The 19,332-nt window shown below is 40.4% G+C and overlaps 1 protein-coding gene across 3 annotated transcripts in view; it reads left to right on the forward strand.

Moving 5' to 3' along the window:
* The window catches only part of mpp7a (MAGUK p55 scaffold protein 7a), an 83,307-nt gene that overhangs the window by 5,908 nt on the left and 58,067 nt on the right, over positions 1–19,332 (forward strand). For all 3 annotated transcript variants that reach the window (XM_030756466.1, XM_030756467.1, XM_030756468.1), the window contains exon 2: positions 15,926–16,014. The gene's annotated coding sequence lies outside the window, so the exon portion shown is untranslated. The remainder of the gene's footprint in view (positions 1–15,925; positions 16,015–19,332) is intronic.

Genomic DNA, 19,332 nt, shown 5'->3' on the forward strand with positions numbered 1-19,332 from the left:
TGTTCTCAGGCTTCTGTGTGTGTGTTTGTGTGTGCATGTACTGACAGGCACTCATTCATTCATCTTTAGCCCACTAGGCCCATTCTGTGGCTACTCCCTTGTTGCTCATTGAGTGCAATTTGGGCAATTTAACTGTGAATACCCCTTCACAGCCATCTAATAGGACCATTAACTATGCAATCTTCACTCTTTGATGGCCCACATGATAAAGGCTATTCAATCTAGATGATGGCAGACAAAGGGATTGGATTATAAGCTATTTAAACCAACAGGGAAGTACTCTCGGCTCTGTTAGTCACTTTTTGTTTGCCCATTATGCTGGATGAGACAAGGTTTGGTGAGTCCTGGAGGGGAAAAATAAACCAAATTCTTTCTTCAAATAAGGATTACACAAGAGAAATAGAAAATAGGAAAACACTGCATCTTATACACAGCACAGCAGAACTACAGAAATGATCAAAGTAATGTATTTAGTACTGAACTTTTGTGACTACAACTGTTACTGCTATAGTGTTGTAATGAGCATGATGGTCTGGTATGAACTGCAGCTTTCTGCTTGTGCAGCATGTTTCTGTTGTTTTCTACAGTGTTGTTTGGTAAATTCTGCACATGTCCGGTCATATCTAAGAACCTTTATTTGCTAATATATTGTTGTTTCATATTGTCGTTTGCTAGGTGCCTGCTTATGTAAATTAGTTTTGCCACATTGCACCTAAACTGCCTTCACATGGCACGGATGATTCAAACCAAGCACGAATGGCTGCAATAGTCTGAACCCAACATTGCCACGGTTGAAATGAGGTATTTGCCTTTTTTTTGGAGAACCATCCTAAAATTTAAACAGCTGTAAGCACTCTGCCGCCTGTCACACAGAACCCTCATATCAAAGCACTTCTCTGCTAACTTAGCTCACCACTAATTGCTAAGTAACCTTTGGGCTGAGTTTTTTCTTTTGGCTTTGGTGAAATTAAAGTGTGATATTTATAGTTTGCCTTGGATTGTCAGTTGATAACAGAAGGCATGAGGTGTGGTGTTCATGGGGCACCATTTGTAGGAGCAGTTTGCTTTCTCTGCAGAGATGCAGGCTGCACCGTAATGCAGTTGGTAGTCTATTTAGATTTGAATAGAGTTTGAATAAATCTGCAAGGGTTTGGGTCACAGTGTTTCTTTATGATAATACAACTTGTTCAAAGAGCTTTTCTGACTGATATTATACTACATAACCTGAGGCCTCTTCAGCTTGTTTTAAGTGTTTCTTTCTGTTCAGTAGTGCACTGTAGAAGTACTGTATTGTCAGATGAAGGTAGCTAGCATGACACATGCGTTCATTCCCTTTGCCTCCATTGCCTTTTCAGACACTATACAATAAATAGTCTTGGCATCTTCTTCAGCTTGTTGGCGCCATGTTAGCATTAGTGAACTTTTCTACCTGAAGGCATACAAAGTCTCAGTGTTTTAGCTTTTGCTTTAGTTTCTAGGCACAGTTTTGTTTAGTTTTTTCATCCTAGTAGTTAGCTACCATTTCTCACTCATAAATGTTCTTGTCCTTCCTGTTATTAATTACAGGCTTTAATAATTTCCTCCATTCGATGACTGTCCACAGGGTGTCCTTTGTCATGGACTTTTTAGAAAATATTTTTAAGATATAGAATTTGTCTCTGTGATGAGAAATGAGTGCAAACAAAGTATTGATATAATAAATTCATACTGTGTTCATTACTATCTGGGCAGTTATTAATTGTAATAATATATGACTAATGCAAAATCCCATCGCACAGCTGGACTAACATGTGGTGCACCAGTGTGCCTTGATGTGCCATTTGTGAGCTTCTGGTACAACACATGAAACACAAATTACTATTAAAGGCATGTGATAAATACATGTGATTCTTTAAAAAAAAAATTAAAAAATTGAAGGTGTCTTACTGACACAGGACAGAATAACTACCCAGGTACTGCCAGTTTCTCCTTCAAACCCAACCTTTTAACAGTTGATCATTATAATGGCTCTTTCTCTGTCAATCCAGTTTCCTCTCTTATTTCCGGGGTCGTTGGCACCAGACAAACACAAAGCAGCTCTTTATTTGTCTGTTTTCAAGTTGCCTCTTCAGCTAATCTGACTGACCATCAGCAGCAGCTTCTGTCACAGACAAGGAAAGACAGAGAAAAAAATCCTGAGAGACAGCGAAAAAGGGGTTGGGGTAGAGTGTGGAGGGGTGGCATGAAGGGTGATGACTGGACCAGTGAACAGAGAAGTATTGTGTGCCAGTGAGCCACTGTAGAACAGCTTACTTTTATTTATCATAGGGAAACCTATACCAACAGAGGGATAATAACCCATATATATCTAAAGAGCTGCATTGGTTTCCAGTTAGATTTACTGTGTACTAGCCATTACAGGGGAATAAATGGATTTACAGTAGATATTTTGGTCTCTTGTTAAAGTGTCATCAAATTCAAGGGCAGTGTGGAGGAAAAGATTTTTCCTTCAGAAAGTGAATTTTGTAATGCAGTTTTTCTTTTAGGTTTTGAAAAGTAAATATGAAGCTGTAACTTAGTGTGTGCTGAATTTCCTTAACTGGATCATTTCCTATGAGCTCCTGACAGTGCTGGAGTGAAAACTGTATTAAGGGAATAGAAAACAACAGCTGTATAGTGAACTTCATTAAGTATCTAATTTAGAAAACTGATTTTTTCCCAAACTTTAGATAGGGCTGATTTTTCAAAGCTTCAACAGGGCTGCTGGCATTTAGACTGCAGAGCAAAGTCAGTAAACACTAAGGAGTGTCTAAGCAACTGTGACAGTAATGCTTTGTTGCTTATGTGCAACTGTGTGTATGCATCTCTGAGTGTATTGTGCACACTTGGGTATATTTGCTCATGTGTCAAAGGTCACTCATCAGTTTGCTCTTTTCTTGTCAGTCACATCTGTGACAGCAGTGTGTACTCTGTTTATTGCACTCTTGTCTTGAACAAGAATTGCTCAATAAAACATGAGAAATTCAAGCTGCAGACACCATGGAGGCCCTTTGCCACCAACATTAAGCTTTTGACTTTCACTATTGGTTCACACACATCCCTAACAGTTGTTTTAAAGCTGGTAAAACCTTGGGAAATGTGATTTGGACACATGCCAGCGTGAATAAACACAGAACACAGAAAATAAGGATTATCACTGGTGGCATTCAGCATCCCACTTCCTCACTGAAAGTGTCAGTTTTCTTATACTTTTAAATTAAAAAAACTACAGTTTCAACTAGATACAGTGAAGGTTTTGCATTGTTCACCATCTAGACAACTTCTCTCAGCACTGAGAGAACAGTAAAGATAGTGGCCAGGTACTCCTCCACTAATCCACTATCTGGAGTTTTTCAGCCAAAGGATGAGGTTATTTCCAAGAAAAACTTTATCTAGACACATTCATCACATGTCAGAGTTTTGCAGTGATTGGTACTCCCATTCGCACTTGGAGATTGGAAATATGTGGTCAAGTGGTTTGAATATGCTGGATCCAATGTAAAGTTTCAAGGTTTTTCTTTCTTTTGTCTGTGCCAGCTGATACCAACTTTAGTTAGAAAATGGTTTTATTTTTTGTTCAACATCTGCAGAGTTCATGAACCGGGTAGTTTCCCTCCCGATTTGTGCAGTGACTTGTTTCCCAGTAAGGATCAAAATGTGGTTTTACTAATTTAAGGTTTGTGTGTCAAATGAGGTCAGGAAAAGCAGTGATACAGCAGCACAGTTCAACAAGTTTTACTTGCATTTATGAACAGAGTAACCACTGATATCTAACAAGTTGGTGGTACAGTCGTGTTTGTTGACGTTCACAAGAAGAATCAACATGCAGATAGAACATACAATGGGGGAAACAGTTATTTGATCCCCTGCTGAATTTGTAAGTTTGCTCACTTACAAAGAAATTAACAGTTTCTAATTATTATAGTATTTTCATTTTAATGGAGAGACAGAATATCAGCAAAAAAATCCAGAAAAAAAACTTTACATAAAAGTCATAAATTGATTTGCACACCATTGAGTGAATCAAGTATTTGATCACCAAGCAAAACATGACTTAGTACTTGGTGGAGAAACCCTTTTTGGCAAGCACAGCAGTAAGACAATTCTTGTAGTTGGTCATCGGGTTTGACACATGGGATTTTGTCTCACCCCTCTTTACAAAAACTCTCTATATCCTTTAGGTTCTTGGCTGCCACTTGGCAACCCAAAGTGTCATCTCCCTGAGGTCTGGAGACCGGCTAGACCACTCCACGACCTTAATTTGCTTCTTCTTTAGCCACTCCTTTGTTGCCTTGGCGGTATGTTTTTGGGTCATTGACATGCTGGAAGACCCATCCACGACCCATTTTTAGTGTTGTGTCTGAGGAAAGGAGGTTTTATGGTACATGGCCCCATCCATTAATGTTTCCACCTCCGTACTTGACTGTGTGGATGGTGTTCTTTGGGTCACACTCAGCATTATTGTTCCTTCAAACTCGGCAGGTCAAGTTGATGCCAAGAATTTGATTTTTGGTTTCATTTGACCACAGCACTTTCCCTCAAGCCTTTTCTGAATCATTTAGATGTCCACAGGCAAACTTTAGATGGGCCTGTACATGTGCCTTCTTGAGCAGTGGGACCTTGCGGGCACTGCATGATTTTGGTTTTGCCCATGGCGGCGGGGAGCTTGGAATGGAAGAAATTGACTCCCATATCAACTTTGATGTCCAGACTATTTTTTTTTTGAGCCACAGTGAGTGTCTCAGGTTAAACAATATTCAGAACATCCATTGTCTCGGCCTGAGCTTTGCTTTTGCTATTATTTATTTGAAACTATTGTTATTCCTGTGGGAACACTTTGGAAAGCTGTGCCTTTTCTGGCTTCCTCCTCTATTTTTTAAATTTCTTCAGTTGGTCTTTCTCCTGCTTTCTTGCTTTATCTGTGCAGGCTTCTCTCTTACAGCATCATAATCGCTTTCTCCACTTCATCTTTTGGTAAATGTGTTTTCCTATACAGAGAAATGGTATGCAGATTGAACAAGCCTGTTGGTTTTTAATGATTCTGATGTACTCATGTAAGTATGGTGGTAAGTTTGCCCAGTGAGCTTGTTTTATGAATCTTGTGGTAACTTAATTTTTAAATAGGGTAAAAACATTTCTATGCGGGGAAACATGCAACCTTAATACGCACACCAGTGAGGGGGGATGATAAGTCACAGGTAAACTCAGCCAAGACAATAACAAGCGCAGAAAAAGAACAGAGGGAAATGAAAACACATAGGAACACAGCCCTTCAAAATAAAACAAGAAGTAGCTAATTGAGGGACCAATTAAGTAACTAAATTACAGTTTTCCTTTTTAATGAAAAAATAAAACACTCAGAAATGATAAGTAAAACAAGAACTAAGGAGTACACCAAAAATACAAGAACTAACTTACAAAAACACAAAGGAAGACAAAAACTAAGGATTATAACAGAGACCATGTTTAATTACTAAGGCCAAGACAAGCTGAGCTTCCTCAACAGGCGGGATAAATGTTTACACGTTCAGTTCTCCTTAACCCCCTAACCTTGTAACTTAATCTGACAGCTAGAAATTACCTACAGCTAAAATAATTCTTTCTAAGCTCATGCCGAAACAGGCTTATAACAAGCTGAAACCTTGTATAAACCTTTTTAAATGTTTCAGAAACCTTTTTTATTTAAAAATTCTCGACTAAGGAACCGCACAGCTCCAATTTCAGTAATCATAGCAGCAGGACGATGAGAGCCAGGCTGCAATAGAAACTGATACCATTTTGCTAGAGTGGAGGAGGAAGTGCCGGCTGTACGTCATTGTGTGTGTGGAATGTGTAGGAGTGTGGGGATGAGAGCACTTCAGAGAGTGGGATGAAGAGGGTGGGGAGGCAGGGGAAATTAATGGAGATGTGTGTGTTGAATTCTCTGTGTAGGTGATTATCAGGGTGCTGACAGGTGCTGCTTAGCCACTTAGAAAGGCTGTCATAGACAAAAGAGATCATTATTGTCTCAGCTCAGACAGCTCACTACTGTCTGATAGATGTGACAGAACAATGAAGGAAGCTGCAACTGATTACATCTTACAGGAACACTGAATATACGGTCTGAATCTTTAATTAAAGCACATTAAAGATGTGCTGTAACTAAGTTTAAGGATCTAATTCTTTCATTATTATGCTCTTCAGTGTCATGTGCCAACACAGTGCAGAGCAGCTACCAAAACTCTGCTCCCAGTGAGGTAGATTATCTCATCAATAGTTTTACATCCTCACTGCGTATGACTTTGGATACTGTGGCTCCTCAGAAGTGCCTGACTCCATGGTATAATTCACAAATGTGCAGCTTAAATCAGAGGGAATGGCATCTCACTAAATTAGAAGATGCTCATTTAGCCTGGAAAAAGAGTTTGTTGCTCTATTTAAAAAAAGCCCTCCGTAAAGCTAGGACATCTTACTATTCATGATTAATTGAAGAAAATAAGAACAACCCCAGGTTTCTTTTCAGCACTGTAGCCAGGCTGCTAAAGAGTCAGAGCTCTGTAGAGCCGAGTATTCCTTTCGCTTTAACTAGCAGTGACTTAATGGATTTCTTTACAAATAAAATTTAGATATTAGAGAAAAAATTATTCATAACCATCTCAAATTAATTAATGATGAATAGTAATATGTCCTAGTAGCATGTTTGGCTGCTTTCAGCACAGCTGGTATTTGTTTAGCCTCTCCCTCTCTCTGTGTGGAGTTTGCATGTTCTCCCCTTGCTTGCATGGGTTTCCTCCGAGTACCCCGGTTTCCTCCCACAGTCCAAAGACATGCACTTACTGGGCTTAGATCAATTGACTATGCTAAATTGCCCATAGGTGTGAATGAAAGCGTGAATGTGAGTGTGAAAGGTTGTTAGTCTCTCTGTGTTAGCCCTGCGACAGGCTGGCGACCTGTACAGGGTGTACCCTACCTCTCGCCCTATGTCAGCTGGGATAGGCTCCAGCCCCCCCCACCCGCGACCCTGAATAGGATAAGCGGGAGTGAATGGATGGATGTACCACAGGCCTTCAAGGTGGCTGTAATTAAACCATTACTTAAAAAGCCATCACTGACCCAGCTGCCTTAGCTAATTATAGGCCAATCTCCAACCTTCCTTTTCTCTCAAAGATTCTTGAAAGAGTAGTTGTAAAACAGCTAACTGATCATCTGCAGAGGAACGGTTTATTTGAAGAGTTTCAGTCAGGTTTCAGAATTCATCACAGTACAGAAACAGCATTAGTGAAGGTTACAAATGATCTTCTTACAGTGGACTCATCTCTGTTCTTGTCCTGTTGGACCTCAGTGCAGCTTTTGATACTGTTGACCATAGCAATTTATTACAGAGATTAGCACATGCTATGGGTATTAAAGGTACTGCAGTGCAGTGGTTTGAATCATATTTATCTAATAGACTCCAATTTGTTCATGTAAATGGGGAGTCTTCTTCACACACTAAGGTTAATTATGGAGTTCCACAGGGTTCTGTGCTAGGACCAATTCTATTTACATTGTACATGCTTCCCTTAGGCAGTATTATTAGAAAACATTGCATAAATTTTCATTGTTATGCAGATGATACTCAACTTTATCTATCCATGAAGCCAGATGATGCACATCAATTAGTTAAACCGCAGGAATGTCTTAAAGACATAAACACCTGGATGACGTCTAATTTCCTGCTTCTAAATTCAGATAAAACTGAAGTTCTTGTGCTTGGCACAAATCTTAGAAACATGGTGTCGACCCAGATACTTACTCTGGATGGCATTACTTTGGCCTCCAGTAACACTGTGAGAAATCTTGGAGTCATTTTTGACCAGGATATGTCCTTCAATGCACATAAACAAATATGTTGGGCTGCCTTTTTGCATTTGCGCAATATTTCTAAAATTAGAAACATCCTTTCTCAGACTGATGCTGAAAAGCTAATTCATGCATTTATTATTTCTAGGGTGGACTATTGTAATTCATTATTATCAGGCTGTCCTAGCTCCATGAAAGGCCTTCAGCTGATCCATAATGCTGCAGCTAGAGTACTGACAGGGACTAGAATGAGAGAGCAGATTTCTCCCATATTGGCTTTTCTTCATTGGCTCCCTGTTAAATCTAGAATAGAATTTAAAATCCTTCTCCTCACATACAAGGTCTTGAATAATCAGACCCCATCTTATTTTAAAGACCTCATAGTACCATATCACCCCAGTGGAGCACTTCACTGTCAGACTGCTGGCCTACTTGTGGTTCCTAGGATACTTAAGAGTAGAATGGGAGGCAGAGCCTTCAGCTTTCAGGCGCCTCTTCTGTGGAACCAGCTTCCAGCTTGGATTCGGGAGACAGACACCCTCTCTATTTTAAGATTAGGCTTAAAACTTTCCTTTATGATATAGTTTATAGTTAGGGCTGGATCAGGTGACTCTGAACCATCCCTTAGTTATGCTGCTCTAGGCCTGGGGTGGTGGTGGTGGTTGATAGGTTCAGATCATTTTAATAACTCAGAGAACAAACACACAACTCTTTTGAACTTGCGCAAGGAGGAGAGATCCGTTCCTTGAACTCAGCTCGCGGCTGAGCGGAAGTTATCTGTCCCGGGGAACTGCTTCCTGCGCAGCGCTTTTATTCGGATTTTCACAATAAGATCACGTGGGTTGCATCAAACACAGTTTACAGCATGTAATAAACAACATTCTTGGCTTTTTCCTTACATGGTCGTAAGCATACTGTGACATGTGCGCATGTAACATGGCGTATACGAGACACGTATCCTATATGTGTTCTCTGCAGGCTGAGAGCAGCCTGCAGGTAACTACAACTTCCTTTGTAAGAAATACCACCACGTGTTCCCATTTCAAACATAAAAACAACAGTATCATATGTACATAGAACAACTTATAGAAAATATACAAAGAGAAGATATGATAATTTATAATAAACAGAATGGAATTTATACCATAACTCCAACAGTGGTGGTGTTGTGTGTGTGTGTGTGGGGGGGGTTCCCATAATGCACTGTTTCTTTTCATTCACGTTATTTACTCCGTTTATACTTCACTCTGTATTTAATCATTAATTATTATTAATCTCTGGCTCTCTTCCACAGCATGTTTTTGTCCTGTCTCTCTCCCCTCAGCCCAACCGGTCGTAGCAGATGACTGCCCCTCCCTGAGCCTGGTTCTGCTGGAGGTTTCTTCCCGTTAAAAGGGCATTTTTCCTTCCCACTCTTGCCAAATGCTTGCTCATAGGGGGTAGTTTTGACTGTTAAGTTTTTTCTGTATTATTGCTGGGTCTTTACCTACAATACAAAGCGCCTTGAAAGCGACTGTTTGTTGTGATTTGGCGCTATATAAATAAAATTGAATTGAATTGAATTGAATCAGTGAGACAAAGTGTCCTGAACACCCTTTTCAGCATGATGTTAGAGTTTACTCTGAATTATTGTTTTAAATGAGGTGAGTCATGTTTGGAGTTGGGGGCACCGCTCTGATAATCAATTGAGGCATTGTTCTTAATCACCCACTCCCTGCTTCATGCCTCTGCTTTCCTTTTCAGCAACCAAAGCCAAAATGATATGCTTGCCAGGAAAAAAAAAAGAGAGGCCATACGCGCCACTGTTTTCATTTATCAGTCTAATATTTTTCACGTACTGCATAGTGGGAATGTCAAGGAATGTGTTAATTGGTGGAGACCTTCTGACTCTCTTCCCTGGCTTCAGTTCCTGCATTGTCCTGGTCCGTTTCCCCCGTGAAATACCCCTGTTTATCTTTTTACTTAATCCTCACAATGACTTTGAGTCTAACTCTTAATTGCATGTAAGAACTTGCATGATGTTGGTTTTGTTCTCATTTTTAGGAGTTCTGAAGTACCAGCAGCAAGCCGTTCATTGCAATCCGTGGCTTAGGTTGAAATATACAGCAGTGTCTGGTTTCCATTCCACAGATTAAAAGCTCTTGGTTATCTGGAGTGATGCAAAAAAAGAGGACATAGTTTCTAAAAATATGTTTTATTTGGCACTCCTCAGCCCCCTTTAACTATCTTATTGCTTCCAAAAAAAGTTTATTCTAAATCTGCACTGGCAAATGTATTAAGGTGATTCAATATCAACTGATGCATCATGTCTCATCTTGAGTCAAATTGATCAAATGTGTATTGGAGCCAAATAGTTGTTGAGATCATGCCCTGGCAGGCTCTGGCGGGCCCCCCAAGCAGCTTGTGCTGATGTTTATCTAATCAAGAATCACAATTGCAGAAATATGTGCGTAGATTTGGACACATACATACAAAGTCACTACCATTATTGCTTTAACCAGTAAACCTAAAGTTTACTGGTTAAAGTTTCTAAAGTTCCAAAGGAGCAAGGACTTACTGCAGAGATATGCTCATCAATTGCTTTAACTGGATGGAGATTTACCTGAAAGTGCTGTTCTTCATCATAGGACACATTTGCATTTCACATCACTTTATACATGAACTGCAAATTAATTTATGAAAACAGTGTTTTCCAACACATTGATTGAACTTGGATGGGCCTGCCAAGTAAAATGACAAAGCATTTTAGTTGGGCATTTTTTTTTCTCCATCTGAGAGAACATTGCATCTGCGAGCAGTTTACTGCTAGATACGCTTATTTTGGCAGCTAGTCTCATTCCATAACTACCGACTAGCTTGCAGACCATGACGTTATACTGTCTGCGCTCATTTATCTGCAAAAAGCATCTTGTCTCATTGTAAGATGTATCTCAACTCCACCCTCTTGGACTAAAGCTGGTAGTCCAAGGATGGTAGTGCTTCGTCTGTTCTGAAGAACCGCTGTCGCCAGCTACAGTCTAAGACGTCTCTACAAGCAAAATGTAAATCTGTAGAAAACTCCAACAAAGCATGTGTGATCACAGCAAAAATCTGTAATGGTCTCTATCAAGCTGAGAGATCAGAGTAAAGAAGATGTAGTGAGCCAGAAAGGTTGACACCCCCAAGCACTCACCCCCATATGCCCCATGCACACATGCTGTATTAAACTGCAGGTTGACCTGTGTGTGTTGGAAGGTCCTGATTGCTGACACTCCATTATGGCTGCTGTCACTCTGCCAAGGGATGGCTATGATGACACTTCCATTCTAACAGCCTGTGTTTGTGTATGTGGGACACCGCCTTGCAGTGGAAAAAGCTGCATTTGCAGTCTCCAAGGTTAGGCTGTCTGCCTGTAGATATTTTATGACACTGCACAATTGATTCTATAGATCCGTCCCATCTGCTCATATCTGACATCTTAGTGATTTATGATATTAGCTTGAAAACATGATTTGCTGAAAGGATTGGGCTCACCCCATGACACACAGAGTACAGTCCCTTTTTTCTTTTTCCTGGTTATACTAAGCCCGAGATGCTTGTTGCTCTGGTGGTACTACCCTGATCGTGGCAGCCTGGCTGACAGTTGCTTTGCTGCCCCCAGAGGAGCAGCTTTGGTTTAATATAGAATTTTCTGCCAGCAAAGCTTTCCACGCATCATCTCACCACCTGTGTCTATCTGCTCCATCAGACTTTTTCCGTCTGGTGTGAAATAAAGCAGAGATAACCACAGCAGGGTTACTACCATTTTTGATATGTCATGTTTTTTGGCATGATACTTATGTTGACATGGCTGTTTATCCACTGTTTAGTGACAACCTGATAAAATCTTAATGGACTGAAATTGTAGGCTTTGTTGTCTCTAGGATAACTACATCTGTCACAGACTCTGGATTGTGCTACACCTGTGAGCCTTTTCAATTTAAATGAATTACAAATGGACATAAAAGGCTAGGATTTGCAGTATATTAAACCATTTTAATCTTGTTAAAACAAACTTGTTGTTGTTGGGATGAGAGAAGAGATTTTACATCCAGCTCACTCGGGGTGTACTCGCTACTGTGCCTGGATGCTAACATTCTTATGAAACCATTAGAGGAAACATTTTAACAAAATCCACCCACACCAGCAACTTCTCCTGTCACATGTCACACTGATTGAGTGATGTCCCATTCTTAATCCATAGAGTTTAATATGATGGCAGCCCACCCTTTGCAGCTATAATAGCTTCAACTCTTCTGGGAAGGCTTTCTACAAGGTTTAGGAGTGTTTATGGGAATTTTTGACCATTCTTCTAGAATCACATTTGTGAGGTCAGAAACTGATGTTGGACGAGAAGTCCTGGTTCACAGTTTCTGCTGTAATTCATTCCAGAAGTGTTCTGTTGGGTTGAGGTCAGGACTCTGTGCAGGGCAGTCAAGTTCTTCCACACTAAAAATGTCTATGTCTTTATGGACCTGGCTTTGTGCACTGGTGTGCAGGCATGTTGGAACAGAAGGGGCCATCCCCAAACTGTTCCCACAAAGTTGGGAGTGTGAAATTGTCCAAAATATCTTGGTATGCTGAAGCATTAAGAGTTCCTTTCACTGGAACTAAGAGGCTGAGCCTAACTGCTGGGAAACAACCCCACACCATAATCCCCCCTTCAACAAACTTTACACTTGACAGTGCAGTCAGACAAGTACCGTTCTCCTGGCAACTGCCAAACCCAGACTCATCCATCAGATGGGGGATTTGTGACTCCTGAGAACACATCTCCACTGCTCTAGTGTCCCATGGAGGTTTGCTTTACACCACTATATCTGACGCTTTGCATTGTGCTTCATGATGTAAAGCATGCAGCTGCTCAGCCATGGAAAGCCATTCCATGAAGCTCTCTACATGCTGTTCTTGAGCTAATCTGAGTGCCAAGTTTGGAGGTCTGTAGTGATTGACTCTGCAGAAAGTTGGCGACCTCTACACTCTATGCATCTCAGCATCTGCTGACCCCGCTCTGTGATTTTATGTGGCCAACCACTTTAAGGCTGAGTTGCTGTTGTTCCCAATCGCTTTTACTTATTTTATAATACCACTATCAATTGACTGTGGAATATTTAGTAGCGAGGAAATTTCACAACTGGACTTGTTGCACAGGTGCCATCCTATCACGGTGCCACGCTGGAATTCACTGAGCTCCTGAGAGCGACCCATTCTTTCACAAATGTTTGTAGAAGCAGTCTGCATGCCTAGGTGCTTGATTTTATACACCTGTGGCCATTGGAAGGGACTGGAACACCTGAATTCAATGATTTGGACACATGAGTGAATATGTTTGGCAATATAGTCTATTTTATTCCAACTACACCAATGGCTTTTATTCATCTGTCTGCAGTAGTTTTTAATTTTAGCATAAACTGTGTCTAGTGAGTTGATACAACCAAGAAGCTCAGATGGAGACCATGCTTTCTCATTCTCTCTGTCTCTCTCTCTCTCCCTCTCACATTCACTCACTTTTACTCTCAGTTGGCTTGGTGTGACACTTGTTTGGAAGCTTTCACTGCACTTACATTACTAACTCCATTAATAGTATTTCACTTCACCTTGTCAGCTCTCCTCCACACGCAATGTGCATTTGCAGTAAAAAGAGGAGGTGCACTCAGAGCAAAGCAAGACCAGAGAGGAGGAAAGGGGAAACCCTATGATCCTCATATAAATACCAATTCAGTAGATTTAGCAAATTTAGCTTATTGGATGCATTTATTTGCTACATTTGACTTTGTAAAGTTTTGAAAATAAACGTTTAAGTTGATGCTGAACAACCTCAAACACTAAGGGATGATTCTTGTTCTTTTCCTCATAGTGAAGATTACAGTTTATTCATTTAATCGCGGTTTGGGACCGGTCCTTAACAATCAACCCTGAGACTGCAGCCTTAACTAGGTTTTGAGTCATCATGACTAAGCGGCAACATTTTTGCTAATATAAGATTAAACGGTTTAACTTCACGCATTATTAGAGGAAAACATTTGATAGGTGAGGCACTCAAACATGATTCACGTTTCAGGAGTGTTTAGTCTGCACAGGGTCTGCACAGTGGTGCTTGTGTGAGCTGGAACATGACCTTGCCGCATCCGGTGCGTATTGTAGAGGCTCTACTTTACAATGTAAAGCACCTTGAGGTGATTGTTGTTCTGAATTGGCACTATATAAATAAAAATGACACCACCTGAAATGAATTTTCTGGCTTCTATGCTGCTGGTTTCACTTAGACCTAAACAGCACTTTCTGTGCCATTGCTGTGAATTGATTAAGTACAGCATTACCCCCCCAACCCTGAAGACTCAGTTAAATAGTGAAAGTAACTAGATAGTAAGTATGGTTACCCAATCATTTAAATTGATGAATATAGCAGATTTTTTTTTAATCACCATACTTTATTTGTTGTTGTATCATTCAGCTTTGAGAGCCTTGGTCTACCAAGTGTAGGAAGTGTCCAGATTGTGGGATACCCTGTTAGAAAGGCACTGGTATGCACTTTTTGTTAAATGGTCAACGTGAGGGCAAAGTGTTTCAGTATGCAGCCTGCACATCTAAATGAATCAACAGCTCTTCTTGCTTACCAGCGATGCTCCGGTTCTCTCAGTAGACTGGTTTTCCCAGGTTGTCTTTCATCATGCATTCTCATGGTGAATTGATAATGATGTTGTTAGACACAGGTGCACACACGCTTAACAGATGTTCTCGTGTGCCACTGTTCACTGTGGGAACAGTGTAGGGTTTCACCTGATGAGGCAATGAAACACACAGCAGAGCTTAGCTGATCAAGCCATGCTTCATTGCAAACAGTCACCATATTCAATCTTGCTGTATTCTCAAAGTCGGATAGTAGGATTTTATAGTACTTTGTATAATATGGTGTCCTTGATTATTGCCAGATTACTTCACTGAAAGTTGAATGTGCTGTACATTCCTGCCAGCGGTTTTCTTGAAAGAGATGTCAGGTTTTTCCAGTTTTCCTCTTTTAAGATGGAACAGCATCTGCCAAGTGATTGTCTTTGCTGTGAATGGTTCTGTACACTGCATGTGCTGTAGCCTCCTATGCATTATTAGGCTTAGTGTGGGCTCAGCTGTTTCTTCATGATCAGGATTAGGTCTGGGTCATCTTGAGGCCTTGCTTCATTACTCTGAAAGGGCTCATAGAGGGGGTGAGCAGACAAGTGAGAAACAGGAGGCACTGGTGGTAACAACTACATCTCAGGGTGACAGAGAAGAGAAAGGTGTGTTTTCTGACTTTTAACCCTGTGTTTGTGAGAAAACGCATTGGGATAACTCAAGGCTGGTTTCGATTGAGGCCGGATTTATTTGTCTCCTTGCAATTCCAGTGGCATTTAAAAATTAGGTTATTATTTCACTGTTGCCAGGAAGCAAAACGTTTGACTATTTTGATGTATGCAGGATAATAAGATATCGAGAACAACAAGCATAATTGAAAAAGTGCTTGCTTCCTAATGCAGGGACTTTCCCTGTACTTTCTCATAAACAATGTAAGGATAGCACAAATGATGTGCTGACATACAAACATGAAATTCTGTTTTTTAGAAGTGTAGAAAGGGGTCAGATTACATACTGTTATCTGACTGGAACTGAATTCTGGTGGACTCAGTTATGGTGGGTGTGCACCAGCAAGACACAGAAACATTCATGTTAATATACATTTAGTTTAGTGCTTGTCACACTCCTGATGCATTATGTGGGGAAAATAAAAAGAGTTTGATAATGCAGTGATTGATATAAACTGTATCATGTGGATGTGAGCTTTCTTCTTCTGAAGTGGAGCATGGCAGAAAAAGGTTTAAGAGTCACTGGTTTATTTGGTCTAAACTAGGTGTGAATGTGACCTCACCGCCCAACCAGAAAGTTAACAAAATTAACCCATTACAAAATCTGTTTACAAGTGGCAAGTGAGTTCATATAACTGTTGACGAAATTACTATGGTTTATGGTTGCACACTATTACATTTAAATGAATGGCTGCAAAGGGCACGCTAACTCTCTCTCTCTCTCTCTACAGGGGTTTTCCTAAGCTCTTGAGTTGTAAACATTGTTGAAGTTGTAATTAAGAGGGAGAAATCAGTCTGGGAACTTTCTCTGGAAGCTCAGGTACACCCTACCTTTTCAAATGAATTCCCAGAAGCTGTTAATGTTGAATGAATGAGGCATTGGTTGCAGTACTTTTGAAGTTCATGTTTCAAATTTGTGCAGTTTTAGAACAAATCCACTACTTTTGGTCACACCATTAAAATTTTAACCGTGCAGCTTTAAATGTTAATGTGACCTGGCCTTAGTCATCTGGTCTTATGAGGCCTTTGCTTTCAGTTACAACACTGACTCATACTTCTGACTAAAATGCAACAGAATTGTTAAAACATCAGTTCACAGTTCCTGCCTCCTCTGGACAGCTAAGCTGCTGCAAACAGTGTATTTTTATCTGCTCTGAGAAACATTCCTCACCAAATGCTTCACAGTGGCAGTGCTGGCCCTGTTTTGTCTCCCTGAGCCAGTGCTGGCGTTTAAGAAAACTTTCTTACTGCTTTTTATTACTACTGACCTGACATCCTTTAAACCTCGAATAACTTCTGTGTGACACGGAGGAGTGGAATTTAGGCTTTGGCAGCATTGAGGTTTCTCAGTGGTTTGGACTTCCCTTGGCAGTTAGGAACTGTGTGGATAGTAGGGCTGTCACCCCGGCTGATTTACACCTGTGTTTGTGTCATGGAGCAGGCAAGACCATAACCAAACGATGGAGGCTCATCGGAGGACGTGGCTCCAGTGGGTGGCATGGTGCCCCCCTACATAGATTTTTTTAAAAAGTTGAGATAATAACAGCTTTTAGTAAAAATTGCTGTTAGCGTGTGATTAAAATGCATTTCTTCCTGTTTTAAGGATTCTGTTCATTGTTTTTGTTTTGTGACTGTAAGCCAGTAATGTGGTCACATGGTTACATTCTTTCCCATCCCCTCTGATGTATTTTGATTATTTTTTCTTGAATAGCTTTGTTTGCTTGCAGTAAAGCAGTGCTCTGATTACACTTCGTAATTCAAACACTTCTCTTTCCTAATCAAGCGAGAAGGAATCAAGTCTCTGTCCTGATGTGAGTGGACATTAGGTCATGTGCTTTTCACTCTGGGGCCCAGTTTATGACCAAAATCTTGCTACAGCACCAGCTGGGTGGCATCTAGTAATGTTTGTTTTCTATCATAAGCAGCTTAGCCTCCAGATTATCAGTCGCTACAAGTGATGCTTCGCAGGAAGGATTGCTTCAGTTGTATATCTTCTGAGCCAAAACATGAAAGTCCAGTTAGTTTTTCCCTTGGCATGCCAGCTTCTATTCTTGCCTTCAACTTCACAGCACCTGTGATAATGTGAGAGGTGGGCGTGGCTCCTTTGGCCGTATTAATGAGGTAGATAACTAGTGAAAGCACAACAGGATAAGAGAAAGTCTCAGTGGTGTTTAAACATGGCAGCTGATCAACATTATGCTGGTGAATCACAAGATCAGAGCCATCAAAAAAGTTGGTTTTAGTGTAATCATGTTTTATAAAAGAATGAAATGTTTGTTAACACTTTAATAAGGAATCGCTTCACACAAACATTTAGCATCAGGACAGCATATGCTATATTGCTGCATCTTCAAGAGAATGACACCAGAGTCTCATGACAAACTGGAGTTACTAAACCAGCCCAAAATGGAAAAATGATCCTGTTACAGTTGCATTTTGAGTCTGCAAAGCTCAGGATATTTTTGTACTCTCAAGTTAAAAGGCAGCATTTCCAAAAATCCCCCTCTCTGGGGATTAATGAAGAAAAAGCCCTATTTTTAGATTGAGCTTTCACAGTTTCATGGGAGTTTTGTAATCTACAAGCAGAAGCAGGTAAATGTCTACCTGCGCAGAGGGACTCATGGTTTATGACTTTCACCTTGAGTTGCCAGTGTTAAGAGCTCATCTCTCAAACCATCACTTAAGTGTTTATCTTTCATCTCAGGATGGCAGTAGTATTTGTTACTGCAGTGACATAACCTTACCAGCACTGGCTCTGGCTGCCATCAGCTGCAGTTTTAATCCATCCATCTGTCTACTAAGATCACAAACTGTCTTGGATTTTACTCCAGCCATACACGCTTAAACATTGCATACAGTTTTTAGACTTCAGACTCATTCCTTCTGTTTTTTCCTGCTGGAACTACTGAGTGTGTTGAGCTCTCAGTGCTTCTAAAATTTGGTTGACATACAATTTAATACAGCGCATGAACTCCTCACATGAGAACATTAGTGCTCGTTGCCAAACTGCATGTATGTTTATCTATATATCTGAATTTTTTACAAAAGCTATATGTAAGATGTCACAAATACAGAATGTATAAAAATGTTTACAGATAATTTAAATGTAGGCCACTTGGCATGCAATGTAGTTTCTCAGTCAGAAGTAGCAGCTTTTGGTTTGCAAAACTGTTTTGATCAAACATCAAAAATCTGTATTGGTTTAGGTGTACGCTATATTTAAAACTATATTTTCATCACTTTACCTGCTGTCAGAGACCTCTTTTTGATAAGGAAGTAAAGTAGCTGCCCTCCACCAGACTACATTGATTAAAAACAGTAATTTTATCTCAGAAACAATGAGGCTGGGCAGTCCTGATCCCCGAGTATCCCCATAAGGGACCAGTCCAATCCAACTGCTGACCAAAAACCTGCCTCAGCACGGCTTGGAAACTCCTGTCATAGCAGCTAAGATGAGCAGGCACAATTGGCAGAGATACCAGAGGAACAAAATACCAGTTACTGGTAGACACTGGTAGGACCCTAAGAGCCTTCATCAGGAACTCAGTGAGAATGTGGAGAACAAGACTAGAGGCCAACGTCAAGACAATTGCACAAGTCACCATCAAGTGTGGGATTTACCAAGGAGATTCTCTGCCCCCACTACTCTATTGCAGTGTGCAATATCAAAGTGCAATACCACATCATCTGTTAGACATTTTATGTCTTCCTTTTGTCTTCGTTGTTTTCTTGCATCTTTGTTTATTATTTATTTATTCATTTGCTTGTTTATTTCTGACTACTGTTGTGCTTGTTTGTGAGCCTATAATGTAAAACTGTGAATGGAACTTTAATTTCCCTGACAGAATCCTCCCAAAGGGATTAATAAATCAGAGATCAGCTGTACATTGGGTTTTGTGCAGCCTTACAGTACCAGTACCAGTATGGCTGTAAATGTATCCGTAGTGATAGTACTGACTCATGTAAAACGTGGCTTTGCTCTGAAGTTGCCTTTGTCATGACCAGTTCCATGCATCAAGGCTAGAACTTTTCCACTAATGCTCACTGATATTATGAGAGATTATTTTTAGCGGCAGTGATGGGTAAGAGCTATTTTTTGGCCAAAATGGGGCAAACAGCATTAGATTGCAGTTAGGGG

Source organism: Archocentrus centrarchus, chromosome 20 (genome assembly GCF_007364275.1).
Source record: "Archocentrus centrarchus isolate MPI-CPG fArcCen1 chromosome 20, fArcCen1, whole genome shotgun sequence".
Classification (NCBI taxonomy): domain Eukaryota; kingdom Metazoa; phylum Chordata; class Actinopteri; order Cichliformes; family Cichlidae; genus Archocentrus; species Archocentrus centrarchus.